Source organism: Equus przewalskii, chromosome 22 (genome assembly GCF_037783145.1).
Source record: "Equus przewalskii isolate Varuska chromosome 22, EquPr2, whole genome shotgun sequence".
Taxonomy (NCBI): Eukaryota; Metazoa; Chordata; class Mammalia; order Perissodactyla; family Equidae; genus Equus; species Equus przewalskii.
Genome location: NC_091852.1, coordinates 26,507,668 through 26,525,778, shown reverse-complemented (window position 1 = coordinate 26,525,778; position 18,111 = coordinate 26,507,668). Strand labels below are relative to the sequence as shown.

Here is an 18,111-nt window from a genome sequence, read left to right as displayed (position 1 = left end):
AATCAAGATGTGCTGAACATTAGAATGGATCTCAATGAAGATCAAATGAGCAACTGGAAGACGGAGCCCAGAGATTGTACAGAACATAGAAGAAAATATCAGAAAGAAGGAAAATGGAACACAAATGCTAAGCAGTATGCAGAAGCAATCCAGATGTTCTATTATCTTTCTAAAAGGCATTCTAGAGAAACAGAAATAGAGAAAATAACAGAAATTTCCCAGACATGAAAAAAAGCCCAAGTAAGATTAATTTTTTTAAAAGATCACCTAAACACATACTAGACACATCTTAGACCTTCAAATAAGAAGAGAAAATCCAAAAATCTTCCAGAAAAGAGAAACTTAGGTTACCATCAGACCTCTAACCTGCAACAGTGAATGCTCAAAGACAATGAAACGACGTCTTCCAACTTCTGGAGGAAAATTAAATTTGGTCTATATCTGGCCTAATTATTGTTCAAATGTGAGGGCAAATATAATTATTTTTTCTTTTCATTTTCGATATTCAAGGATCAGAAATACGCATGAAGAAGTGAAGAGCAACCAAAATGCTAAATATGTAGATACATCTAAATGAATATTGACTTTATAAATAATAATGATGATGTCTTCCGGGCTTTACATACAGAGAGAATTTAAATAGATGACGATAGCAACATATAAGGTGGAAGTGGTACAACTGAAGTTTAAAATGTTCTAAAATCTTGAATTGTCCAGAAAAAGGATAAAAGAAAAAAACAGTAAAAGGGAAAATAACAAATTCAAACAAAGACAAGAAAAGAAGGACATGGAAACAGAACAGATAGGAGTAAAGGGAAAGCACATTGTAAATTGGTAGAACTAAACCCAAATATATCAGTAATTATGTTACGTGTAAAAACACAAAACTTTACCTTACAGACCAGGTGTAGCAAATTTTTCTTAAAGTGCCAGATAATAAATATTTGAGGCTTATGGGCCATACAGTCCCAGTGGCAACTACTCAGCTCTGCCACTGTGCTACAAAAGCAGCCACAGATAATCCGCAAAGGATGGGTGTGGCTGTGTTCCAACAAAACTTTATTTACAACAACATGCACACCCCTTAGTTTGCTGACCCCTTCTATAGGCCATGGGTCTCTATTTGAAGTCAGTAATTCTATCATTTCACAGCTTAACTATGTAAGAAAGATAATCTAGCAGCAAGGTGGGTAAAGGACAGACTGGTGGGAAATGAAACTATTAGGAAGCCACGGAAAGAAATAGAAGGCAAAGGATAACGAAGAATTGGACTAGGGAAGTGGCTATTAGTAGGAAGGTAAATTTTGAGTGTTTTTTACTCTTGTTAGCCTTTATTCACAGAGATTCTCTATCTTCCTCTAAATAGAGCTACTCACTCAAGGTCAGGGTTGGACAGCTGTCTTCTGTGGGAAAGAACCTCTGTAGCAGCTGCCTAAAGTCTTCAAATGGACGAGGGTAGAGGCGACATCAATTTCTAGAGGGACAGGGATTGAAGGGAGCTTGTGAACAGTAAGATTATCGCACATTTAAAAGCACGGAAGGTTCAGAAGGACAAGGCCATTCTTCCGGCAGTTCAGTGTCTGAGGTCTCAGTGACCCAGTGGGAAAGGGATGAGGAGCCAATTTCTGGGTGACAATTAATAAGTAAAGGAGGTTAGAGAAGTCAAATGAGGCACCTGGAGAGCGGCCACGTTGGGTGCTTTGGGACAAAGTTGAGGAGGGGCTGACATCCAGGGAGACCAACACAGCATAGCAGGAAAATGCTGACACAGATGACACTAGAGAGTGACTTCAAGGTGTCATTCTCCTTTACGGTTTCCTAGGAAGGATGCTAGGACACCACATATGCTCAGTCAATGCCTGCTGAATTAAACTGAATCCAAACCAGTGGACTGGGGTCAAGTTATGGACCTGCTCACCTGTTTTCTCGCAATAGAAAGAGACCCCTCCTTCTCTAACTAGGCCACAGGGACCACAGAGCAGGTGGGAATCCCTGGGAGGCTCGCCTAAGGCACAGGCGGCTGGCCCCACCCCAGAGCATCCGGAAACCTGGGCCTCCCCATTGAGTCTGCACTTGTAACAATTTCCCAGAGATGCTGATGCTGTTGATCAGGGACTGCACTTTGAGAAACACTGGGTTGAGGGTTAAAGGGTTAAAAGGCATGATTATTCTGAGCGCCTCAGGTTGGAGAGAATTCAGGAAGTACAATGTTTCTTTATCTTTTCCAAGAGAATCCTCAGGGGAGCGTGACTGAGAAGCGCTGTACTTCCTGAGGGGGCTGCGTGTGCACACATTGCAATGGCATAGGCCATTAGGGCTCCTAATGGATGGAGGAATTCATGAAGTATCTGGCATGAGGCTTTGTGTATCATTAGATTCCTTGAGCACACAGCTTGGCAGAGGGCATCCAGAGTGATGAGCTGTGAAGGAGGTGGAGGTTCAAAGCACATCCCCTTCCTTTTTTTTCCTTCTCATATGATTTGTAGTATGATTTTATTGTTGTTTTGCCAATTTTATCATTCATTTTAGTTCCATAAATAGGCAGGTCATTCCAAAACAGGCATAAATGATTTTAATTTTAATTAGTGTTTCCCTATCAGACAAGTAACAAGCTAATGACAATGATATATTAGCTACTTCCTTTTTCCTTTTGCTCTCCAAAGACACTTTTTCCAAGTACAACACGGCAAGTTAACATTCCCAACTCACACAGGGAATAATGCTGGACTCAAAGAATGTCACTATTGTTGCAGGCAAGTCAGACGATTGAGGCCGAAACTTTCATTTTGCTCCAAGGCTTAAATACAGGTTTTAAAGTAGAATCCCTTTTTTTTTCAACTTGCCCGGTAAAATTTATGTTCTGCTCATCGGTATTCATTAAGTCAATCACTCATGTGCCAATATTGGCCAGTGTCGGGGGACCACTGAAATGACAAAGTCTGAGTTCTGCAGCACCGAGCTTACAGTCCAGGGGAGGAGACAGGCATGCAAGCATTTAGCCAGAGGGAAAAGCAGAATGCAAGAGCCGTATCACAGCAAGATTCTGAAGGCGCAGAGAGGAGTAAGGTTGATACCAAGAGAAAAGAGCGCACCCACAGAGCTAAAGAGCAGCTGTGGAGGGAGGGGAAGGGAACGCTGAAAACCCAGGTCCACGGTGAACTGACACTGCAGGGTTTGGGCTGTTTCTGTGAAAGGCAGCAATTAATATGCGGTCTCACGTCACTTGTGCAACACAAAATTGTTCTGATCTCAGCCATCTAAGGATGTTACAAACAGCAGACACCGTGAAATGGTACAATAAGACTCAATTCTGAATACCTATGTATCAGCTCATAACATGAGAAGTGCTCGGTCTCTCCAACCCACCCCCCACAAGAAAAGTTATTTCTACACTTAAAGATCAGAGCATCAAAATAAATGGCTAATGACGTCAAGGGTGTTGAATTAAATCCTTATTTATGATATGTATCAGAAACCATTTTTCTTACTGCTTTTTGTTTGGTGAGATTCACCCCACAAAAGATGAGAGGCTAAGAAAAAGTCAAGTAGCAGGCAGAAGAGGAAAGGGCAGAGGAATGAGTTCAGCCAGGCCAAGAGACAGGGCAAGAAAAATGGGTAGAGGTGGTGGGGATCAGAGAGAAGGCTGCACTTATTCAAAACAAGGCTAGAGAGTCATTTTTGGGGCTGACAAACGTTAAGAATCACAAAAGAATTCTAGAACTGGAAAGATCATAGCAGTTCAGACACAGACTGACAAATTAACAAATGACTCTTTAAAAGTACTATGTCAACAGCCTAGTCACATGTTGTTTTATTTTGGATCAGCAGGTACACCACAGGGACGATCACTACGGAAAAATCCTCTGGAAGCACCTTTGAATCCCAACACGAGAACACTGCCTGCACATAGTAGATGCCCAGTAAATATCCACAGACTAAATGAGTGACTGTTTCCTTATTACATATAACATGCAATTCATTCTTTCAGCCCTTTCAATACTTACTAAACCTCTTCTCTATAAAAGATATTTTGTAAAATGCAAAAGGAGATACAAAAATGAAAAAGATACAACGGGTATATTCAAAGAGCTCACTCTAGCATACAGAAATAGCTGTAACAAAGCTTTGCAGGACTAATCACAGTAGGCAAGATAAAGTGCTAGCAGATGTGGGAGGAGAGAGGGTCAGACCAGCAGAACAAAGGTGAGGCCAGCATGCGCACCTCAGCAGGTTCCTACCGCCACCCCCCGCACTTCCCCCATTCTTCTACTGAGCAGATCTAGAAGAGGGGCAATAGAGGATGAACTTCATGACAGCCACCTGAGGGACACCAAACACAGGACAAGGAAGGAGGTATGATTCTGCTTGGATGGCTCAGTTCATGTGGCAGGAGAGCTCAGGCAGGTGATGTCTGCACCACTCTGAATCGAGGGCCATGAGTCACCAAGTCCAGATACTGCTGGGTCAGTTCCATGAGGCTGGCTCCTGAGAACTCGTAAGAAAGTGAAAATGGGGTTTCTCCAAAGTCAGAAGTTTCCTGTAATTAATTTCTTAGAGTTTAGAGGGTACGTGCAACGCTTCTACACCAGGTCAGACACTGCCTTGGGGAGTGATGCGGACTCTCTGCACACTGGCTGAGCCTGCAGCAGTGGGGACATGGGGTCTGCCATATGGCTCGGAGAAGCTGCCCAGCGGGGTTTCAGAGAACTAGGAAAGCCAGCAAGAGCAGGTGGACTTTGAGCAGGTTTCAGCCAGTGCACATGCGGTGGGATGCAGAAGGAGGAAGGGCATTCAGGATGGATGTAACAAAGCCCAGAGGTGGGAAAACATGAAGCAAAATTGAGTTAAGAAGCAGGAGCACAGCTAAGGAATGACAGACTGGAAAGATGAGCTCTCAGAAGACCTTGGACAGTACCTTTTCATGAACCTCACTTTCACCTGCCAAGGTGAGAAACTGACAATGGCTTAGCAGTGGCAGCTAATTTCTAAATGCAAAGCAAGACTACTATTTTATTATAATTTTCTGAGTGGCTTAGGTTTAAACTTCAGGCAACCGAGTAACTCTTCAGACCAACCCACCCAGAAAATCAGAATGACCTTTGGCTAAGAATGCCTACTCCTCAGGCATGTTTCTTTGCATGTCCATCTTTTGCTCCTTTGGGGCTGGACAAATTCTACTCGTCTTGTTATCAAAGGCGCCTGGCACAGTGTACAAACTGAATTTCTGGGCAGTACCTTGCCCAAACACCACACTCCTCCTGTCTTCCCCATGTGGACGGTATTTCGTAATAGTCAGAAGCTTGGACTGGCACGTCAGATAGAACTAGTTTTGAATTCTAGCTCAGCAAAGGCACAGGGAAGTCACAGGAACAGCAAAAATAACATGGCCTGAACAAACAGAGGGGGCGAGAAGGTCGTGGGGGAAACAGGCTAGCCTCTGACCACTGCCTGCCCTTCTTCCTGCACCCCTACAGCAGAAAACAGAGATTCCCCTCTGTACTTACTACCCGGGCTGTGCAGAAAACCCAGAAATAAATGCAGCATTTGCAAATAAATTAAATATTAAAGGCAACATCACAATCTCATGTTGGAAGAGGCACTTCACTGATAGTATATAGCAGCGTTTGCTGAACCACAAGATAGGCAATGTTATCTATGCTGAGAAAAATCAATCATTTCTCATTTCTACTTCTCCAACAGCCTGTTTGGGTTCCATCCTTCATTTCAAGTTTATTTCAAATTTAAAGGGTGAAAGGGGCATACAATTACAGCATATAGAGAGCTTGAGAACAAACCTTATTCTGAGTACTTATTAAGTGTCACTAAACATCTTTCAGCTGATAGGTGGGGAAAGTAAACCTCCTAAACCACAAAGCAAACATTCTCTAAGTATTTGTGTATTTGCATTTTTATTTCTTTTCATGTTAATATTAAAGAGCACCTGTTTCCTAGAGGAAATTTCATTATTTGAAATTATTGTTTACAAGAAATGAACCAGAAATTCTTACTCTCCTTAAATAAAGCATTTAATTGAACTCAGAATTACTGGATTGTTTACTTCAAACAAACAAAAAGGCACTCTGTCCTCTTTTGGTACAACCAGGCCCTGCTAAAGCCACTGATGTGTGTGGTCTCCCAAATAAAAATCTATCCAGATTTGTGAAGTTACTAATAACTTAGGAAGATTTCAAAACTCTGTTTTTGTAGATCAGTCTGAATTAGAGTTGGAAATAATATTTTAATCATTTAATTCTCAGTGTTAAATGTAAAAAGAAACAAAATTTTCCCGCTTGACACAATTTAGGAAGGCTGGCTTACAAGCTTTCCACTTACTCCAAGGACAGGTGAAGAAAAAAAACTTTATTTATTATGAATATCAGATATGATTTGCTATTGGCATTATCAAATCAAGGACTAGGACACATTTTCTACTTATTTCTGGCCTCAAGCCTGAAGGCCTAAAGATATCTGACAAAAAAACAGAATAAATCAAAGATAAGGACTAATTATCCTTAGCAATATTTGTTTTGAGACAGTCCAAACAGCCAACACTATGAAAGGCTGCAGTGTTGTTATGTTCAATGTTTTTTTAGAGAGGTGTGTATGGTTTCTCAAATCCCTGTTTTCTGTATATTTATTGAGACTGCATTCACTGGTGAAGTCTGGAATGGAACAATAAAGGCAACTCCCAGTCGTGAATCTGCAATGAACTGGGTCCCAACAGTGAAGTTTCAAGCATCTCTCTCTTATCCAACTTCCCACAGGCTTTTTTTTTTTTTCCCTGAGGAAGATTAGCCCTGAGCTAACATCTATGTCAATCTTCCTCCACTTTATATGTGGGTCGCCACCTCAGCATGGCTTGATGAGCAATATGTAGGTCCGTGCCCAGGATTTGAACAGGTGAACCCAGGCTGCTGAAGCAGAATGCGCCAAACTCAACTACTGTGCTACAGGCCCAGCCCTCCACAGGCATTTTTTAACAGTTTAAATGAACATTTATATACACTCCTGCTGCATACATTTATCTTGGTGAATAGTACTTATCTGAGTGGTTGGGAAAAGGAAAAACAAAGAGATCTCATCATTTTTCTTTCACAACTACAAAAGCTGCTATGCTAGGGTGTGCTTCCTACTCTGAACACCAGAAGCTGTCCCAAGGCCCCTGAACACATCTGACCCTTATTAGAAACTGTCACCCATGAATTGTTCTGTCTGTGGCCTGCCCCAACCTCCACGCCTCTTGTCTTTCAATTACGCCAGCAGCAAGCCACATTGAGAAAATTTATGCTTAAGACACTGCATCATGTCTCCCAATAAAACTGAGGAAGCAGTGATGAAAGGCTATAAAGCCAATGCAGTGCAGACGGCTCCCAGATGACCTTTCAGAGGAAGAACCTCTGCAGTGGAGATGACCGCAGCCCCGAGAAGAGCTGATTCAGGGTGGTCCCCTGTGTGAACATGGACTGCCCCTTCTCCTGCAGACCCGAACTACTGCCTTGCTCTCTTCAGGTTGCTAAGATGGTTGCTTCAAGAGAAAAATCACCTAACAGTGAGTTTGGGAATTTGTCTTCTAGATAAGACAAATTTGGGATTTCCAATCTCAAGTGGTCCTTAGGGCCATTTAGAAATTCTTCTTATCTTTCCCAATTTAGGGAATGGACAAAAGCTGGTAAAACAGGCTCTGGTCAAAGGTTTGGGACCGAATCCTAACACTGTGCCCACTGTGGCCTTGCCTTGCTTTACTAATCAGGATAGTGCTTCTGGATTATTTAGGTGCACTTCCTTTGAGGGTAGTAAATGGTCAATGTTTTTTCAATGATCTATCTGTAGGTAATTTCTCCAAGCGTAGTTGCTACATTGGTCAAGTGAAGATGACAAGAGTAACTACTCCTCATGAGCTGTTCTCAGGGTTAAAAGAAATAACATCTGGGGCCAGCCCTGTGGCTGAGTGGTTAAGTTCGCATGCTCCACTGCAGCGGCCCAGTGTTTCGTTGGTTCAAATCCTGGGCGCGGACATGGCACCGCTCATCAAGCCATGCCAAGGTGGCATCCCACATGCCACAACTAGAAAGACCCACAACTAAGAATATACAACTACCTACCGGGGGGCTTTGGGGAGAAAAAGGAAAAAAGTAAAATCTTTTAAAAAAAGAAAGAAAGAAAGAAAGAACATCTATAAGAGGTTCCACACAGAACCTGAGAGCTAAGCAATGCTGCCCCACCTGTTCCCAAACCTTCCCACTCCCCAGCCCCACTCCTCCCATTCTAACGACAGCTGAGCCTCTTCCTTCGCCCAGGTAACAGGGCCATCGGGCGTAAAATGCCTCAGCTGCCCTGCCCTCCCCTCCACCTTCAGATCCACAGTTTCAAAATACTTACGCTCATAATTACTCAGAAATTCTATACCTGTGGATCTGCCACACCTTATTCAACGCATTGAGAAAAAAGCCTATGTTACCATATCACAAACTAATTTTTAAAATATTTTATTAAGTGCACTCCAATATTATTATTTCCTTTGTAATCCTGTGTATTTTATTTTAAATATTTAAAAACATTTTTCTGAAAAGAGATCCACAGGCTTTACTAAAAACTGCTAAAGGAGTCCACGAAACAAAAGAGTTAAGAACCCCGACACGAAACAATTAAAACAGTCTCCAGTCACTAGGAACACAGGGATTACAGCCATGCGCACATAGCGAGAGAGCCTTCAATGAATAAGCAAAAATGAAGAACAGCATGTTTAGACTAGTGGCATCCTGGCTTTCTCTTTTTCTTTGTTAACGTTGTTGTTTTATTGTTTTTACAATAATAATAAAAAAGGATAGGGCATAAACCGTGATATCTTTAGAGCTATTTTTTTCCTCTCCTATCATTTCAGAATCAGAACCGGCAGATGTGCTCCCACAATGAACCAGACACCACGTACGACCCTCAGTTTCCCAGTCTTTGCAAGTAGCTATGAACAAGTCATAAAAAGGGGTGGCTGCAACAGAGGAGGAAGGTCATTCCTAACATGCAGATTTTCTTCATGAAAATAACAATACCTTATCTACATTATCTACAATGTTTGTCTGTCATGAAAAATTGGCTGACCAACTTCAAACACATATTAGACTGGCCCAGCAATTAACTCTTCAGCCAAAAGGTGAGAACATTAACTTGTTTTAAAAGTTCATTTTGATTGAAAGTAAATATTTTTCAGATGCTAGACCACATCTTACTTATTCTTGGCATAGCTTTTATAATGAGCTTTTCACTCTCCATTTCTTAATGGAATTTTCTCAATATTCAAAAATTCCATTTCTGTGAGATCCTTTCAAACAGAACAGGGAATTACCCCAGCAGATGTCTGAAAGAACGTGTTCATACTCTAAGAGACATTTACTGCTTATATTATGGCTCACTGGCAATCGTAAAACTAAAGTGTGGTCTTCTATCATTCACATTACTTTTTTAAAAGATGAAGATAATCCAGTTCATCCTGAATTTCACACAGCTCTATTTCTCCCCTGCGTATGCCTCTGTATGAAGAGAGAGCCCCTTAGCTGGTCCATGCAGCAGGAGTCCATTCCGCTTCGGGGCAGTAAAATATAAACTGCTTTTGTTTAAGTGTATGTACATATATATTTTAGTGCTACAATTCTGAGGCCAAGGTGGTACTTTTCAATGGTAAATTATAAAGAAAAAACATTCTTATTTGGAAGCCTCTTCAAACGGCCCTGGTCAGATTAGCGTAAAATGAGGAAACAGAAGAGTTCATGGCCTCTAGGTTTTTTTGAAATAAAGGTAAGATTCAGGGCTCATAATCCTTGCTGGTATCTGGAGCAATTTTCAGGCTCACTCAAACCCTTTCCCGCTCCCTGCCAGAGCCTGCAGTTTGAGCTCCAGCCCTCCCTCGAGGAAGCAGGGGACCTGGGCGAGTTCCCAGGTGCCCCTGAGCCTCAGTTTCTGCAGCTGTACTTTGCAGGATCACAATTCCTGAGAATTCATGGGATAATGGATACAGAAGTGCTCTCTAAAGATAAAAGGCTCTCCAAACATGGCCATTGTTACTATTTTCTTTAAAAGATGAGGGGAAAAAAATAGCGGAATGGGATAATATGTCAGTTCTTTTCAAGTTGCCAAAGCAAAGGCACAAGAGCTTGGGTATACGATGCAGATGGGAAGAAAATCAGATCACACCAGTTATCAGGGAGGGTACCACCAAAGGACAGAAGGAGTGGGACTTCTAAAAGAATCTTCACTAACAGTGTAGCAGCATTCGCTGACCCTGGGGCTGGAGCGCTGCGTCAGAACAAGCATCAGCAACTCTCCTTAAACCAATCTGTACCAGGTTCCCTTGTCTGGCCTCATTCAGCGCCAGGTGATTTTTTTCTGCAGACTCTTGCCAGGTGGGAGCTGATATGTTCATTCTTCAATCCCAGCTTCCCATTTCAATGGCAGGTGTGATGACACAGCTTAACTCTTCATCACCAGAGTATGTTTTTCAGATTCATTCTTATGAAGAGAGGGGGCAAAAATCTCCTTAGCAGATTCAGGGTTTTCATCCAGGACTCTGAAGTATTTTCTTCATTTTTTCTGCTATAGCCACATTTAGTAAACTATTTTTTAAAGCAGGGTCACTAAAACCATGTATCTATCTAGCACTCATCAGAATAGAAGAAACTAGATATATGGGTTCACAGACCCTTCTTAAAGTAGAGGGAGCACGTATTTATGCTTTCTTCTAGGGGGGAAAACTCTTTAAATGATTTTAAGGGAAGTTTTTAATAAAAAAAAAACTATTAGTGGGGTGGAACAATTATTCAGTTCTAATACTAGACTTGTGTGAAGTTTGGCAAAAGGTCACACAGGGTTTTCCCATTTCTCTCAAGTGAATTTAGACCTCGAGGTTGGACTTGTATCTGGGTAAAGCCGTTCCCAAGAAAGTGACAAACTGAAAGTTTCCATTGAAAAGCATCTGAGAGCCCCCAGGGGAGGAAGAGTCACCTGTTCGGGTTCACCTGAAATATTCCTGAACTCAGCAGAGGATCAGATTAAAAGCAGAGCCTCCAAGCAGAAGAGGTTTTTGGTCCCCCCCACCCCGTTTTAGGCTTTATAACGATCTTTTCACAACTTGGCCCATCTGCTCATAAAATGATTCTATGTCCTACCAGGATTATATTTTACCTTGCAAACTTTTACCTAAAGAACAAGAACAAGATGTACGATTAATTCTTCCCCTTGCAGGTAAAGTGTAGTTATCAGTAACCACATATGAGAAATCGTGACAGTGGTTTGATATTGTGGTGTGTGCCTATTTCTTGAAAGTGACAGTTGGACACAATGGATATATATCATAAGAAACATAAACTCTTACAACATGAGTCAAAGAAAAATATGCTTAGGAAGTTCTATCTGTCGGGGTAAAGGGTATACACCACATGTCTCGAGGTCAAGTGAAAATGGTGCTGTTGTTTTGACTGATTCCTTGTACTGAACCTTCTGTGGGAAGGTCAAACGGTGCATCACTAAAAGATCTAGTTCATTCCAAAGCTATTCCTCCATCTGACCACACCAGACACCAATGTAAAGGAAGCTTAACTCTTCTGAAAACATTTTAAACCTGATCAAATTAAAAGCAGCACCAGAGGGATTATTTTTCTTAGGAAGAACCCACAAGCAATTTACTTGACTAGAGGAAAAAATGCAAAGAAATCCTTTATCACAAAATAGCTTCTTGAATCTTTCCACCAATAAACCTTCTACCCATCCAAGAATGCCTATCCTCCCTGCTGATAACAAGCTGTGCAGATAAATATTTTATTTTTTTCTATAAAACCCCAAATGATGTTTTCAAATAAAATAAAAATAAAACTGCTACATGCCACTGTCAAAAATGGTCCTAGAAGAGGTAAATGTCATTTTGAAGGTTGTGTGTTAAAATATTTAGGAGAAAGAATCTACTTGTCAAGTACCGACAGAAAGCTCTGAAGAGGTTAGAAGTGCATCCATCAAACTTTTATCCACCTTGGGGCTGACCTACCAGGGAAACTGTGGAAAGCCTGGCCTTGCGTTCTGAGGGAGCTGGAGGTTTAGAGTTCTGGACAATAACAGGGGCACAATTAAGTACAAAGTGGGGCTTGAGAGAGACTGCAACGATTCCCCCGTGGAGGCACACTGGCAATGGGTGGCAGGCAGCTGCATTCTGCTTTAAGCCACAGTTCAAGCTAAAGAACTGAACCCATCTGCTGGACCATCAAACTCCCTTGAGAGAATGCTGACCTCTCACTCCAAACCTAGCAAGAACCCATCAAACATTAGCAAAAGAAAGGCCAAGCCAGCAAAACATGGGAAGGACTTTTTTTTAAGTCTAATTTAAATAGCTTCCATACTCTACGCTCTGGGAATTACGTTCAGTAACTTTTTTTAACAAGGAAAATTTGGTTTTAAGGAGCTTATGGGAACATTTAACTTGGACTGGAAAGGTTATTTTCTCAGTGTTAGGCTAAAAGCCAAAATCCACTTTTAGCCAGAGATGATTTTAATATTATACCTCACAAGAGCATTGTGTCATGTGAGCAGGCGGCAGCGATAAGCAGTGTAGTAAAGTTATGACTTCCCCCAAAGACTCATTAAAATGTATTATTAAGTAGAAAAAAGTTCAGAAAATCCAAAGGAACCCGTCTGTACTATCTCAGAAACCGTAAAAACGCTTTCCAACTTATCACTTTTTTTGCTCTGCCTCCTCTACAAATACCACTAAGTAAATACTGTGAAGAACTCGATCCTGATGCAAAACAGGATGAAAACGCCTTAAAGTCATGTGCCACTACCATGCTCTGTATGTAATTTTCCCTTTAAATGTGCTATGGAAGAAAATATGACAAATTCAAGAGACTGTAAAAAATAATAAACCTGCGACGATGCCATGATTTTTTTAAATTATTCAACCCCCAAAATACATTAAAATATGTAAAGTTAGAAACGGTATCTCAAAGAAAAATAACTTTTTCCTATTTTAATAATTCTAAATTTTAATAACTCCAATATTTTTCTTCTTCTCTTCTGTTTTGGTCTTTAACTCATCAAATTTGTTTCCCTTCATCGATTCTTGAAAATTTTCTCCCACCTCTTCAACTAAAAAAAAACGTAATGACTTAATTTAAGTCAAGCAAATGTGCCTTAGAAAGCCTGACCAAATAGCAACTTTCTTACCCAACCCAGCAAGAATGTGCAAGCACACTTGCAAAGGCGTTCCAAGCTGCTATGGAAACGACATTCCTTCTTCACAATAACAGTACTCCCGGAGGACTGCGGGCGTGCAAGCTCCCAGTCCAAGCCCACTGACAGCTTGTGGAGTGGACAGATGAGGCGTGGAAAATATTTTAAATTAGTTCATTTATCTTGTTGAGACACAGGAAACGGCAACAAATTTCTCACACGAAAAAAAAGAATAGAGAACGACAATACATCCCTAGCAGTGCGCAGCAAATTTAGTCCATTAAGTCAAACCCTTCGGACTGTTTTGTACTGCCTAATAACAGCCACGTGTCCGATCCTGAGGGAATTTTTTACGATCAAAAGATCCAGAAGGATGCCTCGAAATCACTGACTGCTTCTGATTTTTTTGATGGACTCAAATTTTAGATGTCAAATAGTTTTCAAATCAATGTTTTCTGACTTATCCCAGGTAGATTTGGGTCAGTACTAATTCTGACTAATAAGTCTAGAAAATTGCAATACAGAACTGAAAGTTCTTAAAGGAGAGCTCAAAAACGCTACATTTTAGGGTAAGCTGCGCAAAGATCACTCAGGAGAGGATGCGACCCTTCCCTACGAGGCAGTGGACGAAATGGCCTTTGCTCTAAGTCCCCATTCCATGGTTGAGACCCCAGGAGCTTTTGGCTTCGTGGCTCCTTCCCACGTGAGTGTCTGCCACTGCACCACTTCCACACTGGTCTGTCACCTCCTACTTCCTGAGTCCGCCCCAGGAGGACAAAGCAGGGGCTTCAGGCCTGCAAGGAGAAGCAAGTGGACACAGGGCAGCCAAACGCTTGTCCCAGGATTGGCTGCACCAGCATCACTGGGAATCAGGGAATTGTGTTGCCAAAACGGTCCTATCCCCTCAACTAGAACCTCTGATTTGTAGGTTTGAACAAGAGCCCAAAAGTCTGTATTTTTAATATGCGCTCCCAAGCCAGATTTGGAAATCACCACAGCATCCCAAAACAGTCTCCTTCATGAACCAGAAGCAGATAGAATTCTGAAAAGCTATGCACTCCCTTGGATAATTTTAAGTAGACATAAAATTTCTCATCATAACTAAACAATTGTGAAAGTGATCATTCTTGTGTATTAAATATTGACATTTAGAAATAAAACACATATCTCTAAATACCATGGTGAATTGATACCTCCATCATCCATCAAAACAATAAAAGAACAGACTCTTCTTTAACAGATTTTACAGCATTCCTTATTCTCTTTAAACTCGTATTACTTCTATTCCACTCTCGCCACAGAATTTGATCTGAAGATACTTTTATGCTCAAAACTCTTTTATTGACCACTCTACCATAATCCTCTGATTAACAAAAATATGCATATTAATTGAAGTTTCGGTTTTTTTAAATTTCCTATGACAAGGCTCTTTGTTAAAAAAAAAAACCTTATGATTTGAATAACAATTACACTTATTTTCAATTTATAACTGATCAAAGCTAAACATATATTACAATATTGGTAATTATTAAAGTAAAAAAGTAAGTTTTTATTGGAAACGTATCTCTTAATCAGATGGACATGAAGATTTTTTAAATTAGCTTATGTAAGTATGGGTATATACCACACATGCTAGAGTGAGACAGGTTTCAGTGTCATTTTAATTATATTTTTCTTTAAAAAAAAAAGCATTCACATTAATAAGTTGATAGGATTGGAGTCTTGTTCCAGCAATGTCTCTCAATGCTTTTGAACTCTTAACGAGTTATACGCCTAAATGCACACCAGCCATCATCCATCGCTGTCTATCAGCTGACATCCTTTGGGTACTCCTTCAATTTCGTCAGAAGTAAAGAAAAGGAGCGACCCGAGTTGCAAATAAATACTTGTTACCCAGTCATTACATTCATTCCCTTTTCCAACTTTACTAAGGCCAGTATTCTGCATCATTCCTCTGTTTAGCATGCCAGAGGTCTTCCACCATGCAGCAGGGTACCACAGTAAGATTGGAGTTGGATGAGAGTTAAGTGGGAGACTGACTGTGAGGGGGAAGAGCACAGAAGACCCTGTAGCCTGCAGGCCTGCTCTTAGGCAGATCAACTTTAGGGAAAAGCATGAATTATCCTTGTACCTGTCCTTATGAAGGGTATGCGGGGGGTGTGCACAGTTTGGAGGTGCCTGCCAGATGACCCTGAGTTTTATGATCCTGGGGTCTTCTGGTGGCAGCTGCAGAGTTACGCAAGGTGAAGAGCACTCTGACAGCACCTCAGATGGGAGGAGGGGCTGAACAGGGCGGTGCCTAACGCAGCATTTACTTCCCAAGGGAGTGAGTGTGGCAGAGGAGGTGAGGAGGGGCTGGAGCAGAGAAGGAGGGCGAGCGTCTCTCTTAGAGCAGCCTATTCCAAAGTGGACTGTCCTGTCTCCGCCAGCCTCACTTTTCCATAAAGATTCCAGTGAGAGACACAGCACAAAGTGTGGATAAGTACTCCCCTCTGTGACAGAAGACATATTTACTCAACAGAGTAATAACTATTTTGAGGCCAGTGTTGCAGCAAACCATGTTCATAAGAGGACACGCAATCAACATCCTGTGTGGCCTCACTCAGAAATTCACAATGAGGGCCAGTGGAGTTCTAAAATACAGAAACATCTACCAATTCTTAAAACTTCCCTGCTTGCTCTGGGATTCAAATGTACCAGAGATGACTAACTTTTTAAAATGAAAAATAATCAAAGAAAGAAAAAGAGAAAAAACTAAGTTCCTCCACTGCATGCTCCATTCACTTCAGGAGGGGTTCACATAAAAGCCTGTGTTCTGGGGCCGGACCCGTGGCTGAGTGGTTAAGTTTGCACGCTCCGCTATGGCGGCCCAGGGTTTCTCTGGTTCAGATCCTGGGTGCGGACATGGCACCGCTCATCAGGCCACGTTGAGGCAGCATCCCACGTACTACAACCAGAAGGACCCACAACTAAAATATACAACTATATACTGGGGGAATTTGGGGAGAAAAAGCAGAAAGAAAGAAAAAAAAAGATTGGCAACAGTTATTAGCTCAGCTGCCAATCTTAAAAGGAAAAAAAAGTGCCTGTGTTCTATAAATGCTAAAACTGTCTCACCACACAGTCTGAGAAGAAAAACACAACAACAGGAAGAAATGTTACAAAGCCCACACTCCTGTGAGCAGAGGAGGATGCGGGACCCTAACCCTGACCCCACTCCCCAGGTCTCGCAAGAGCTCTCACTCTGACGCCATCCTCAAGCAAAATTAAATGTCATCCGAGGAGCCAGAGCTGATGGAGGGTCAGCCATCGTGGCTCTGTATTTTATGGTGTAAAAGTCGGGTTAAGCATCAGACCAGAAAGAGCCTATTTTTCCCCTCCTTTTGGTTTTTCCTCTTAGTTTTTTCTGAACAATTAGATTTTATAAACAACTTTTGGCACAGCTTCATTGGTTCTTTGAAATAAGGAAAGGAAAAGGAAAGAAAAGGCCTAAGAATAGGAATTTTGGAACTGAAAGAATCATTTATCTTAGAAATGAGGAAACTGAGGCTGTAGATGTGTTTGCCCACAGTCACACAACTGTGTGTGTGTGTGTGTGTGTGTGTGTGGTTTGTGGCTCTCCCCTCTGCTACCCGCTCCAGGGCTCCTTCCTGCTCCTGCCCCCCTGGCTGCCTTCAGTTCTCTGCCATGCCTAGCTCCTGCCTGCCTCAGGGCCCCCGAACATACTGCTCCCCTTACCTGGGTTAAGTCCCCACCATCCCTATCTTCATCTTAGCTACTCCTACTCATCTTTCAGTTCTTAAATGTCATTCCTTCAGGGCCATTCATTCTTGACCCTCCAAATTAGGGTCCCTGATGGACATCCCCGTGATACTACACCTATCCACGATTAATCATTTTTTAACATATCTCTCTTCTTACACCTATGAACTCTAAGAACATTGGAACCAATACATTCTTGTTCATCCTTATTAGCCCTTATATATAAACCCTTATGAGTGACAGCTCAGGACTTAGAATATGGTAAGCACTCATCAAATATTTATAGATAAATTTAATAAATATTCATTACATGTCAGATACTGCTTTGAGGATGTTACACATACTATTCATTCAATTCTCTAAACTCCATGAGATAGGCAGTAGTAATACTCCCATTTTACAGATGAAGAAACTGAGGCAGAGACCAATCAGGAACTTCGCCATGATCACACAGCTCATAAGTGGAAGGGTGGTTTAAAATACACACCATATGGCCTAGGTATCACTTATGGTAGTGGCTTTACAAATGGTCATGGTGACCTGCATGAGGACATAATCAATGCTTGGAACAAATATTAAAGAACAAGCCTATGAACATAGCGGGCCCTATTATAGGACTCTATGTAAGCATTTTCCAAAAGCATATGATAACAGACTTTATATTAATCATCTTTCATGCTCTGGTAGCAACAATCTCCAAAACCTCAGTGGCTAACAACACAAAATGTGTGTTTCTTGCTCATGTTGAATAGTGGCTGTGACTCTGCTCCAGGTCTTCTTGAATCTGGGCCCCAGGCTGCGGGAGCAGTGCCTACTTGAACCATGCCATTCTCCCAAATGGGAAAACAGAGAGGTGGTAGCACCACTGAGTGGCTCCTAAAGCTTCTGTTTAGTAGGTCATTACCATTCATGTTAAATTAAAAGGCCCAGGCTCATCGTTTTCGTTGCCTAAGTTCCCCAGTGCATAAGAAGCAACCAACTCCATTAAACTCCTTATTTTCACTAGAATGTTCTAGGGCAGCAAATACTTGGTCACTCAGAGCCTTCTCTTCTCTGGGCACTTGATTACAGGCATCGAACGATGATAATGTGAGTAACTCTTTGCCACTGCACACCATGGGCTACCAGTTGGATCTTTCCTAA

At 41.6% G+C, this 18,111-nt stretch overlaps 1 protein-coding gene and 1 long non-coding RNA gene across 5 annotated transcripts in view; one reads left to right on the top strand and one right to left on the bottom strand.

The window, feature by feature from the left end:
- Positions 1 to 18,111, bottom strand: part of KDM4C (lysine demethylase 4C) — a 390,924-nt gene that overhangs the window by 64,581 nt on the left and 308,232 nt on the right. The gene's annotated exons all lie outside the window — the stretch shown is intronic.
- Positions 7,362 to 14,380, top strand: LOC103557276 (uncharacterized). Its single transcript, XR_546433.2, has 3 exons — positions 7,362 to 7,549; positions 8,882 to 9,148; positions 10,878 to 14,380. It is a non-coding gene; the product is annotated as an uncharacterized lncRNA (long non-coding RNA).